The sequence below is a fragment of the Camarhynchus parvulus genome, chromosome 14 (genome assembly GCF_901933205.1).
Source record: "Camarhynchus parvulus chromosome 14, STF_HiC, whole genome shotgun sequence".
NCBI classification, from domain to species: Eukaryota; Metazoa; Chordata; class Aves; order Passeriformes; family Thraupidae; genus Camarhynchus; species Camarhynchus parvulus.
Genome location: NC_044584.1, coordinates 7,149,205 through 7,161,879, shown reverse-complemented (window position 1 = coordinate 7,161,879; position 12,675 = coordinate 7,149,205).

The window sequence follows — 12,675 nt, the reverse complement described above, 5'->3', positions numbered from 1 at the left end:
CAAACCAGGGTACAACATCCTGGGGAATGAGACACAGTGGGAAAACACTGACTGTCCCCAGTGCTTCCTGGGAGATGTCAGCCTTGAGTTTTGAAAGCACTCTGGAGGGAGGAAACAGTGGCCACTGCACAGAAACGCAGGCTGGGAATAGTGCTGCATTAAATCTTGTGCTCTGGGCATGAAACCTTGCAGTCAGCACAGAGCAACAGCAGCAACACCATGTGCAACTTCATCAGGGCTCTGAAAGTTGGAAGAAAGACTTTAAGAAGGATAAACTCAAGGCTTTTGGTAAAGGCTCATCCTTCCACTAAATTTTGCTGGCTCCACAGCCACAGTTTGCTCAGTGGGGTGGGAAATGCAGCTCAGGGTGTCTTGCACCCACCACTCCAGCACCAATTCTTGCTTCTGCCTCTCTCTAGAGATCTCCTCTCCCATCCTGTGCAGCCACAGCTGTGGAGCTGCTCTTAATTTCCTGTGTTACTCAGTCACAAGCAGTGCTGCTGTGAACAGCCTCTAAAAGGAAACAGGGGAAGAGCATTAGGAGATAATAAGTCTTATTAACAGCTTGGAGAATCTGCATTTTAGAGTGAGAACCACACTTAAAAATCAGGAGAGACAAAGGGGCGCCTTGCAAAAGTGAGTGTTGCCTGGGCAACATCAGCATCTGCATCCCTACATCCCCCCAGCCCTGTGCTTAGCAAATATCCTCACCGTGGTCCTTCCTTCCATGCAGGCTCAGGTTTGCACTTTGCTCCCTCTCACTCACGTCTGCATCTGCTTCTCTGAGATGAATGCACAGGGATTGGCACACAAAGTCTACATATGCTGCTGGCAAGGAGTGAATCTTCCTTTAGTCTTTTGTCTTGTCCCTCCTGCCATGCTCTGCAGAGTCCCAGGTCTGCTTGCACACAGTGCAGGCTTCACCCCACTCCTGTGCCTTCAGACAGAGCTGGGTGCACTTGTGCCCTCATCTCATGTGTGTGGCTGTGTCTCTTCTCAAAGTTACATTTGTGTAGTAGTTAGATTTGAGGACAGCTGCTTTTCTTCTTTTCCTGCTTTTTTTCCCCCAACACTGTAAAAGAAAAACACACTCATCTTCCAGAGCTGGGAGTTCTTTTGACAGCAGAACAGTCTGATGGATGTGCCAGGACATCATTTCATCACAATCTCAAACCATGAGGTTGCCTACTGCCCTTCATTCTTGTCATTTGAATCCTCTTGATGTGTAAGAGCACATTAAACCCCTGTAAGAGAGAAGTGCTGCATGGCTCCTTGGCACAGAGAGCTGCAGCAGCTCATCCATCCAGTCCTGGGATGGTCCAGGTGGATGGGAGCTCTTGGATAGTTCACTGGAGTGAAACAACAAAGTTCTGCAGGTACCTAATCCTCCTCCAGCATCATTTTCCAAAGGAAAACAAGGACAACTTCTCGTATTTATTGTCTGCAGTTTTCTTCACACAAATCCTTAAAATAGTTGCGTTTTTCTTTCATTTTGCCAATGGCAAAAGGAATTTGTCTTTCTTACACCTTTTACTCTTCTCTGATTGCTGGAGGTTTTTTAACATCTGGAGCAGCAGGCTGGTGGCCAGATTTCTGAAGGTGTTTAAGCATCGACAGATGCACCTGGGTACCTGGAGGGATTTTCCAAAAGCATTTTGCTGTAATTGCTTATGATATTCTTCACTTCCCATCCTGATCTCCTCCGTAGCATCCCTATTCCTGCCAGCATTGCATCTCCTTCTGCAGACCTGAGTTGGATTTTGCTTCTTTTCTTACTTTTAGTCCCAGAACTCCAGGGAACTCTACAAAGAGAGCAGAAAAAATTGCTGCACATGGTTAGATTTGGGTAGACTTTAGTATCCTTATAAATACTGATGGGATGATGAGAGAGTTTGTGCTTTCATTTACAGCAGCAGAACTTCAGTACAGGCAGGGTCTTAGCATAGATGTGATGTACAGAGAAATCAACTGCCTGCCTCCTTTGAAATGCAAAATATTCCTGTGTTGCAACAGGATGGCTAAATTTGCCAGTGGATTTTGAGCATTTGTGTGGTTTTTTAATTTACAGAGAGCTTCCTTGTCACGCTTGCTCTCTGTTCTGGGGGTCATGTTTGTGTTGTTATTAATAACCAGGTAAAAAAAAAGGAGTGAAATTTGCCGGCAGAGCTGCAGAAATTAGTGATCTGAGCTGGTTTCCTCCGCCGGGACAAGCTGCAGGAGCCACCACAGCCCAGGGTTGTTATTCCAGAGCAAAGAGGCTGCAATTTCCATCCTGCAGTGCCATCTATAGCACAGCGCAGAGCACAGCAAACCACGCTCCAAAAATCACACCACGACCTAAAAAAAAACCCCAAAGGAGGCAGCAGGCTGTGCAAGACCTTCCTGCAGTGAATTAAATTGGCAATTTAGGGGCCATGGCCCATGTTGTTTTGGACTGGATGGGAGTGCAGGTCTGAGTATCACCTGCCCTTCTGTCTGGCTGACCATAATTTTTGTGGGGTTTGCAACACAATTTCATCCCCTTCAAATCAATGCAGAAATGGCTCCCTTTCTCCAGGGGACAGCTCAAGATACACCAAATCAGAGGTGTGAAACCAAAACCCATTTTGACTCTGATGAGCAAAGGGAATTTCTCTTTATTTTTGATTTTTGAACCAGATGTTGCTTTCATGCTCTGAAACCTCTGAAACAGCTGAATGGATTTTCTTCAGACTCCTCACATGAACAAAAATTCACCTTTGGGCTGTGAACAAGCTTAAGAAATTGCACTGTGATGGAGATTATTTTTTTTCCTTCCCCTCCCCTCTTCCTTTTTTTTTGATTTTGAAAGTTAAAAGGATCCTAAAATAGAAGCTGAGAATTGGATTAAACATCTCTCTGTTAACTCTTAGCACTGCTCCAAGTCTGCAATTATAATTTCTTAAGGTGCCTGGCTCCCATCTTTCTTAGACTTCCAGCTGCCACCTTTTTTAGTAAAATAACTGCTAGAATAATGTTGAGGACCAGCCCATCTCTGGCTCACTGTGAAGAGGGAACTTTGCTGAGAAAACTGAGAGAAAGCCCAGGTTTGGCCCAATTTCATGTGCCTCCAAAACTGACCTGTGAGTCTGGGGAAGGAAAAAGGAGATTGCAGGAGAAATCCCACTGTGCTCCTCGTGACTCACCAGCATCCTGTGGCTGGAGGGGCAGAGTGTGGCAGTGCCAACTGCTCTGGCCTGGGCCAATGTGTATCATGAGACCTGCAATGTTAACAGAGCAGAAAAATCACCCAGGTCACTGCCAGGAATGAATAAACACCTCACAGACTTCTTTCCTGACCTAAATCTGGCAAGAAAGGGACATGAGAAGTAAAGAGTGTAGTTATATCTATACCACCTGTGGTTATCTCCTTGCAATACTGTGGAAATCTGAGGTTTGTTCCCATCAGTTCTCTGTTTTCCAAGATCAAGCTCAAGAGCAGCTTCCAACAGAAAGAGTCTTAGAAATGTAGAATTATTTAAGTTGAAAAAGACCTTTAGGATCATTGAGTTCAATCATTAATCCAGCAGTGCCAGGCTCACCACTGAACCACATCCCTAAGTCACACATCTACGCATCTTTTAAATATGTCCACAATGCCTTATGCCAACAACAGCCTCATGGGAAGATTTATTAATAGTCTTGGGAAATGCATATCTTATAACAGTTCCTTTCTGTGTTGTATGGGAATATCTAGGTGTGTTGGATGCCTGAGGAATATTTTCATTGACAAAGCATGAGCAAAAATCATCATCTTCCGCTCTCACCACTAATTTTCAGTGCCTCCATTTGTGATGATGCAATGTGTTGCACCAGAAACAGGGCAGACAAAGCCCTGTGTCAGCACAGGAGGAAAGCAGGGTGGGATTTGTGAGTGTCTGAATGAGGGATTTCAGTCACCCAAGAGCACTGGAGATGGAGGGGGAGCCATTTGTAACCTCTGGCAAGGATTTGGTGGGAGCAGCCCTTCCCGTGGAGGAGCCAGACAGACTCTGAGCAGACAGATGTGTTAGTCAGCTTGGCCACTGGCTGTTTTAACAAAAAATGATGTGCTAAATCAAGCCCTGGGAAACAAATTGCACACTCAGCATGGCTGGAAGGCTGGCCTCTGGCACAGACAGCTGTTCTCAGCAGAGGCACATCCACCTCCTGCAGGACCTGCCACCAGGATCTGCCTTTGGCAATGCTGGATGGAAGATGCAAAAACCAGACACAAGGACAGCTCCAGCACCTGGGTGCTGCGTTTGCTGGCAAAGTGTGTGTGTGCTTTTCCAGGGTTTCCTCTAAGGAAGGTGCAGCATGGTGCTGCCTCCTGGAGGTTTGGCTTGGGGTGGAAGCAAAGCAGATATGGCCAAGGAAGGGCTGGAGCCTGCTTGGCTAAGGGCCTTTGGGCAAGCCAAGGTGTTTCTGGAGAGATGAGATCTAGATTGTGGGAGCAGCATCCCCTGCTCTCGAGGTGAAGGCAGGAAGGGCTAAACCAGAAACTCCCTTTAGCCTCTAAGCTAACAAAACCAGCAGTAACCCCCAGCTATTTACACCTACAGTAATTCCTCCCAAAGTTCTTGCAAGCCCAGTTCAATTTTCCTTTAATTCCTGTGTGTGTATCTGCAAATGGCCGATTACTTGTGCTAGACCCTGCCAATAAATTGTGTGCTTATTTGTTTCCCTTCCTTCCAGAGTCTCTTTGCATTAAGCGCCACTGCAGCGTGCTCAGGGGTTGAGGTAACGCCTCAGTGGCCTCATAAAACAAGTTCTTATTGAGCACGGCCTCTCTTTCTCACAAAATGAGCCCTTGGAAGATGCAAGCAGCTGGAATATGGGTATTTTCATGGCCATAAAAACTTCATTTTACTTTTATTGCTATTGAAAAGCCCTGGATAGGTGCATTTCTCATCCAGCTGATTAATCTGAGGTTAGAGGCCGCCGCAGCAACAATTACACAGATATGTACCTCTGTGCATTTGGAAGCAGTGTATCTCAACCTCTTTCCAAAAGAAAATCAAAGGCAAAGTGTTGTCAGCATGGAGACACAAAGAATACCCTCTCTTTTTCATCTGAGACTCCAGCACAGGCTCGCTACGCCCACTTAAGGCTCCTTTCAGCTCCCAACGTGCCTCCGGGTTGCCTAGCAATCCTAACAATATTTTATGAGGCCTTATTCCAGAGGCACATTTTGCTAATGCTGAATTTTAGATAGAAGCTTCAGGAGAAACACGGAGGAAGCCTGAGACAGTATCAGTCCAATTTATTACAGCCAGGATGCAAGGTGGGGGGAAAATAAAATCCCGAATTATTGTGCTGGGCATTTAGCAATAAGGTCTGGCATCAGAGCCTGGGATCCAGCACTGCCAGGGGTGGTCCTTGTGCCATAGGCAGCACAAATGGGCATCTGTGGCCGTGCCCAGGCTCCAACCAGGCACATCCCAAAGGGAATGGATGCTGCCAGCCAGCCTGCCTGCTGCAGGCTTCTGAGCAAACCTTTAACAGGCAGAAATGATGAGGGAAAACAGCTTCTGGGTGAACAGGGCAGAAAGCTGGTGCCTTCCTAATGTTGGGTGCCTCCACGGCCAGGGATTGTGCCCCAGGGTGAGTGATGCTGGGAATCAAAGGGGCTGAAGGGACCTGGGGCTCCAGGATGCCTTGGAGAGCCTGGAGGGAGTTTAGACCCACTGGCATCCACCCAGTTTCCACTCTGAGCTATACAGAAAGTAAAGGTACAAAAATCCATAAATCTGTTTCAAATCACTTTCTCTTGATTCTCCCTTTCAGCCCAAAGCGAACACATAACCCAGAATAACGAGCCCTTGGGGTTAGAGTCAATGGTAGAGTCAACATTTCTGAAGGCTACAAAGTTCCTATTTTTATCTTTTAGTTTGGCTGATGCAAACTTTGCCCATAACCCAAACTTTCTATAAGTTACTTTTAGTAGTTAGGGATTTTAAATCCTACCTTGAAAAAGGAAAATAACATCCTTAATCCAATCAAAGATTACTCCATAATAGTGATCTCCTGTTAACGTAAACTGAATTTGTTTCAGCCATTAAGTTCTTACATTATTATTATTTTGTTGATGAAGAATGACCTTCAGTCAAATTCAGCAACAGTTTCATTTCTCCAAAACATGTATTTATAAGAAGAAAATCAATAGACGTTTTCATGCTTTCCTATTTCTCTCTCTTTTTTTGGAGAAGTTTTATATTTTTTCAATTTCCAGGGTGCACAGGCAGGCTTTTTAAGCAGGTAAACATGACCTCTCCTTCCTGTAAAGCAAGTTCATCAGCATGAGGGAACTGGTGAGTGAAAAGTGCTCCAACTGAAGTGAGACACTTGAAAGGATCTCATTGATTCTTTTCACCGGCCAAGCTGAAGGACGAGTAAATTGGATTTTTAAAATCCTTTCACTTTTAATACAGTATGGTATTATTAGTAATGTGAGTAAGTAAAACTGTTTATAGCAGATGTTTTTCTAAAGGTGACAGTGGGCCCTGAAAGTGATGCCTGATGGTTGTAAATCCAGGGTTTCCCAGCACTTACATCAAATGTCCTTAAGTCACTAACACACCTAATGAATGCAACCAACCAGAAAGGGGAGCACAGAATGGGAAAAGTAGAGTTTCACCCTTAATCCAGGAGTTTTCTGGGAACCATCATTAGTGCTGAAACTAAAAACAGAAGTTGGGTCTGCTCAGTGCTTTAGAGGTGTCTAAAGAACAGGATATTTTAGGAGAGTCCCTCCTGCAGCATCTGCTCCCTGCTGAGAGACTCCAGTGATCCCAAAAGATGCTCAGGTCCCACTGAAAGCAATTATGGTTTACAAGTGCCTTTGCTAGTCCCTACTTCAAGGATAACCTGTGTTGACAGCCAAAGCTAAGAATAGATCGCAACAACTCAAATTTCCTCTGCTAGGATGCTACACAGAGGCTGAAGTCCAGGGCTGCTCCCACATGGATGCCTGGACACCTTGGTTGTGTCCATGTCTGGGCACTGGACTCCTCCCCTCTGCCCTTGGTCCCTTGTCTCTTACATGAGAAAAAACAGAGCTACATGAACACCAGCCACCACATCGTTATTCCTTTTGTTCTAATCCATCCAAAAGAGTGATCATGGTGTGCATGCATCCCTGGGATGCTCCAGGCAGGGAGCCTTGAACAGGGTGAGAAAGGCTGGATCCAGACCTTTTCCTTATTTTCCTGGCATGGCTTGGTGGGGCTTTTTTGTATTTGGAAGGGAAATTGTTGGTGTCAAGCAGGTTAATAAGTGATAGCTGATTAAAAGGGAAAGGGAGGCTGTTTATGTTGGTGGGGGGAATTTGCTGAAGAAGCACCTGCATGGAGCCATTTCCAAAGGCTGGGATAATGCAGGGTCTGGGCTGCTGGGTCATGGCATAGAGGTGAGGCAGCAAAGAGGCCATTTACACACACAACATGCTGGCTTTGGAACTGATTCCAGACTGCCCTGACCCTCCCTGTTTGGTTTGTGCCTGTGAAAATAGGGGAAGGATGCTGGGATCAGGTGTGACCACTGTGGTTTTGGCAGCACATTACACAGGCTGCAGCCCATGATAGATACATCATCATAGGTGTGGATCCTGATCTAGGATTTAGGACAGTAAACACACACATCCTGTGCCTTTTGTTTAAATATTTTATAAAACTACAGGGCAAATTTTGTAGCTTTTCTGTCTCCTCTTGCTTCTCAGGCAGCTTGTAAAGCAAGAAATTTAAGATCAGTTGCTTCCAACCCTCCAGACAATGCATGGAGCTTGTTTTCAGCAGTGACAGGCTCTATATGCTGCAGTGGCTCATAAAAGTCCAAAGCCATATTCCTTTTGGGCTGAAATGCTTTGTGTTTGGTATCAGATTTTATACTTACTGGTTCAGTTGTTTTCAGCTGTTGAGAAGTATTTGGTGGGGTTTCTTTTCCTCTGTTCACATCTATGGATAGTGAGAAAATGAGATCATTCAGAAAACTAAAGCAAATAATTCAGAGCTGGCTTGTGTTGTACATTTCACCCCGGTACAAGTTTCAAGCCAAAATGAAAGTTAAGTTAGCTAGGCAGGTTTAAATCTCAAAGTACACAGAGCAGTGTAAAATGTATGAATTATTTTAACTACAACCCATTAAACTGTATTGCTTTTGTAAAAGTATCTTGACAACAAATAGTCTTGTTCAAGGCCTTCCAAAGTGAGGGATCATGCATCAGACAGGTGCTGGCTTGGATTCTACAAAAGTGACAGCATTTCTGCATGGGGAACGAGCAGATCATATAATATCTTAGGGAATGGCAGAGTCTGGGCATCAGCTGTTCCTAGGTCCTTACTATATTTCAGAGAGCTTGTTGTGAAAATATATTCTTGATAAGTGTGATTCAAAAAAAATCTCTCTGCAGCCTAAATAAACTGTGATAGAAACATTTCGAGCATGCTGGAGTTTACAGTAAACAGGACCACAGCTGATTTAAAAATGAAAAAATTTCATTACTATAGAAAGCACAGTCTCTGCAGGCTGTGCTGCTCTTGGGAGGGAGCTAACAGACACAGCATCTCATTTAGCCCTGTCTCTGCAGGCACCAGGCTGCTGCTCAGCACCCAGCACAGGGCACACAGCACCTTGCAGGAGGCAGCCCTGACGAGCAGGGTTTAAGTAGTGCCCCCTCACTACAGGCAATGTTTGCCTGCCTTTTTCTCTCTCTGATTCTGCTCCCTTCAGTTTAGCAACCTATTGGCATTAGGGGTGAAAAGGGAGGGTTTGTATCCTTTGTGAGCTTTCAGGACTGTGAGTGCTCCCACCATATTTCTGACTCACTGATGTTGTTTTCTTCAACCTTCTGAAGAAGAAAGAATTCCTCTATCAGTGGATCACCTCCTTCACAGGCCAACCCTTTCTTATCAGCCCATTTGGATTAAAACCTGGCTCTGAGCCACTGTGAAAGATCTGCAAAGTTGTTCTGACAGAGGGAAGGTATTTATGGGTGTCACGGATGGGATTAGTGTGCTGCTGTCTTCCCCAAACCCTCAGTGCCAGCTCACGTCCTCGATGCCACTGCAAGCCTTGCATGTGTCCTTCCAGAGAGCCATGCTATGGATGCAGTTTTGGCAGGCAGGGACATTCATATGGCTGTCCAGATCAGGCGCAAGGGTCATAACTGAGAGACATAAGGATTGAGTTAAAAGCACAGATGCTGCAACAGAATTGAGAAAACAGGTAGAAATCCCATGGGAGGCTGAGTTAGACACCATGCAAGTGTGTGTGTGTGTCAGATACTGTGATGTGCCTGAATATATTTCAAAACAATGAATTTTATTTAACTTCTTGCAACTGCTTGGTTAAGAAGAAAGTCCTACCAGACATGTATAAGTGCAAACCCCTTTTTGTTCCTGTGTCACATCACGGTGATTTCCCTGAGACACAAAGCAGAATTAAAACCCACCCAGCTGGAGAGACAAGTGAGGCTTCTCCTGAGCTCAGGTGTGCAGGGGAAAGTATCGCCACAGATCCAGGGCACATTGCTCATCACTTACACTGCTTCAAATCAGTTTGGACAAAAACCACAACAGCGTTTAAAACCCGCTTGATGGCTGAGAGAAGGGAAAGGAAAAAGTGCTGCGGAGAGATTGGCTGGAATTTGAGGGAACACTGCCCTCTTCTTTTGTATTTTATCAAAGTGTTTGTGAGATGCAGGTGCTGAATTCTCTGCTTGCTTGCTAATGATGCACATTTACATCAGTGGAAGCCTGATCACCATTAACCCCATGAGATTGGCACTGTGCTCAGGAGAAATGCTGGACTGCGCCGGCACAGAGACAGCAGGCTCTCTTTTCCTTAGAGTAATTGCTTTCCTTCACTCTTCTCCTCCTCCTTCCCAGGTCAGGGCTGCACACATTAGGCTGCCTTTCATTGTGAGCATCAATGTGTTGTCTGGCTGCTGGGTAAATACATCAAGTGGCTCACGCCCAGCGTGCAGCTCTCATCATTCCTTTCTGTCCAAGCTGCTTTTCAATGATGCTTTGGTCTGGGGGTAGAACAGATTTCCTGCAGTGCTGAAGCTGGGCAGATTCCCTGCTGAATTGAGGCTTGATAAATATGTATTGAGTCTCACGAATCGGAACAGTGAGCAACAGCCAAGTGAAATGCTATAGAAATGCAGCATTTCACTTCTAGAAACTCAGTGTTTCTAAGCAGACACCATCCAGCAGATAAAAGCAGAAACGTGCCCTTTTATCACTGTTTTTGCAAGATCTGTGTTTGTCCAATACAGTGGTATCCGGGTGACCATAACAACCCATTACATTCATTTGCCCACAACTGATAGCATGAAACAGATTCTTGCTGTATTGAGACAGTCAGCAATGACACACAGCCAAACAAATATTTGACAAAGGACATTTGGGTTTCACACAACTCTCTGAGTAACCCTGACTCCATCCCAGCTATTTTCTGTTCTCACAGCTGCTTTGTTTGAATGTTTGATTTCTCCTCCCAGCTCAGGTTTTCCTGTTGCACAGAGAGGTGAGGCAGGGCAGCATCTCAACATGGCTAAAGGCATCTCTACAAAGTTGCCAGGAGGATTATTTCTGCATGTGCTTGTGTTGGTGGCACACCATGGTAGTGCCTGAGCACAGGCTGGAGCGGGACAGTTTGGATGGCCAGGGATGGCCAAGGTGCCACTCCCACATCCACATCTCAGGTGGCACAAGGATTGTGCTCGGCTCCCTACACCTCTTAAAACCTGGCAGGCATCTCCTGCCCATCCAAATACTTTGGTAGGCAACTCACAGAGTTAAGAAGTTTGGCCACATCTGCTGACACATCCATCTAAAACCCTGCAGAGGAAAAGGAGCAACTATAAAGTCTAGTCATGCAGGACGAGATAAACTTAATTCAAACAATCTTGAGTGCGTTTACATCAGGCATTTACACCGGGGCAGCTGGCTTGACTTTAAGCAGGATTAGCTGACTGGAGGAGCACAAGGCGTTGCCGTGGCTGAAGGGCCCTTGGTTTGATGCTGTTGCAGGGCAGATTAGAGCTGAGCAGAGCGTTGCAGGCTGCCAGCAGAGCCCTCTGTTAGAAGCTTAGGGAAAGGATGCCGCAGGCAGACAGGCTGCTGAGACACGGTGCTAAGCACAACCCACCAGGCAGCTCAGAGGAATCCTGTTTCTGTACACCAATTGATCACATTGTGCATGAAGCTGGGATTTATCTCAGCAGTGGTGCTGGCTTAAGCAGCAAATGCCACTCAGAAGAAATTTCCAAGTAGAAAGGAAAAGAGTTGTTAGAAAAAATCTCATCAATTGGTGGGGCTGGAGTGTCCCAGTGGCTGCAGATGACCGTGACACAAGTGGACATGCCCATTGGCATCACCAGGTCCACAGCCCTGGAGCAGCAATGCTGCATCAGCTCTGTCCTGAGCAGCTGGGGAGCCTTTGAGCAGGGCAAGGATCTTCCCAGCCAGTCTCACGTGTCAGCCTTCGGGTTATTCCCTAACTGGAGCTGCAGAATTCCATAGCCTGTGTCGAATGTGGGAGCAGTAACAGGACCCAGCCCTGCAGTGACACGTCTCTTGGCCCCACATCAGAGGGCCACACGAGGCTTCCTTGCACCTCCTGTGTTTGGAACCAGAGCCCTGCTCCTGCCCATGAGGGGTTGGCTCCTACCCTGACCCAGCCTGCCCACAATGTGTTTTCTCAGGCAGCCCTAGAAACAGTTGCTGACAACATCTGGTAGCAGCCTTACCCTATTCCTGGTCCTTTCAGGATCCTCCTGGTCAAATTTGGGATTTAGAAGAGCTTTAGACATGATAAAATCTCTTTTAGACATAAAATCTCTGGCACTTCTTTCTATTTTAATTTTTTTTTTTTTTGGCAGGTCAGGCTGCTCTGATACAAGGTCTCTCCCTGCTTGCTGCCGCTCACCTGCCCACCAGCCTGGGTCCATTTTTAAGCTCAGGTAACAGCACACTCGTCCAGGGGTGGATGGAGTAAAAGCCTGAGCCAGCTCTTGTCAGGCAGCATGTGGCTCTGGCTCTACCTGATGGCCACATTTTGCTTTCTGGCCACAAGCATTTGCTGATGCTGAGCAGTTTGGAGCAGGAGAGGAGCTCAGATCTCAGCTCAGACCGCCTCCTTCCTCCCCGTGCCCCCTCTGGATGCTTTTCCTCCCTCTCCTGCAGCCCTCTGCTGTGCCCAGCTCGACTGAGTCTCTCTGCAGAGCTGACACTGGTGCAGAGGAAGTGGCATTGGTGTTTTGTGCTTTTCTCTCTTCCCCTCACTTGGTATTGAGCTGCAGAGGCAAAGAGCACTCGCTGAAGACGGTGTCTCGGGTGAGATGTCTAACGCAGGTCCCAGCTGCTCAGCAGTCATTAAACATCTCAGGGAAGATGTTCCTGGAAGAGGGATGTTAACCTTGTGGTCCTGGACCAATTCCAGCTCGTTTAATTACAGTTTTCATCGCTGAAATTTGCTCTGCACTTTTGACCAGTTATGGGATTTTTTCCCCATCTCCTTGAAACTGTTGAGCAGCCTTGCTATGAGCTGACACATTCCCCACACAAGCTGAGCAATACAAACCTACAGCTGCTCCCTCTCCCAAATTCTCAAATTCATTGTGCTTTCTGATTACTTAACTATTCAGGATTCTGCAAAGTATCACCAGCTCAC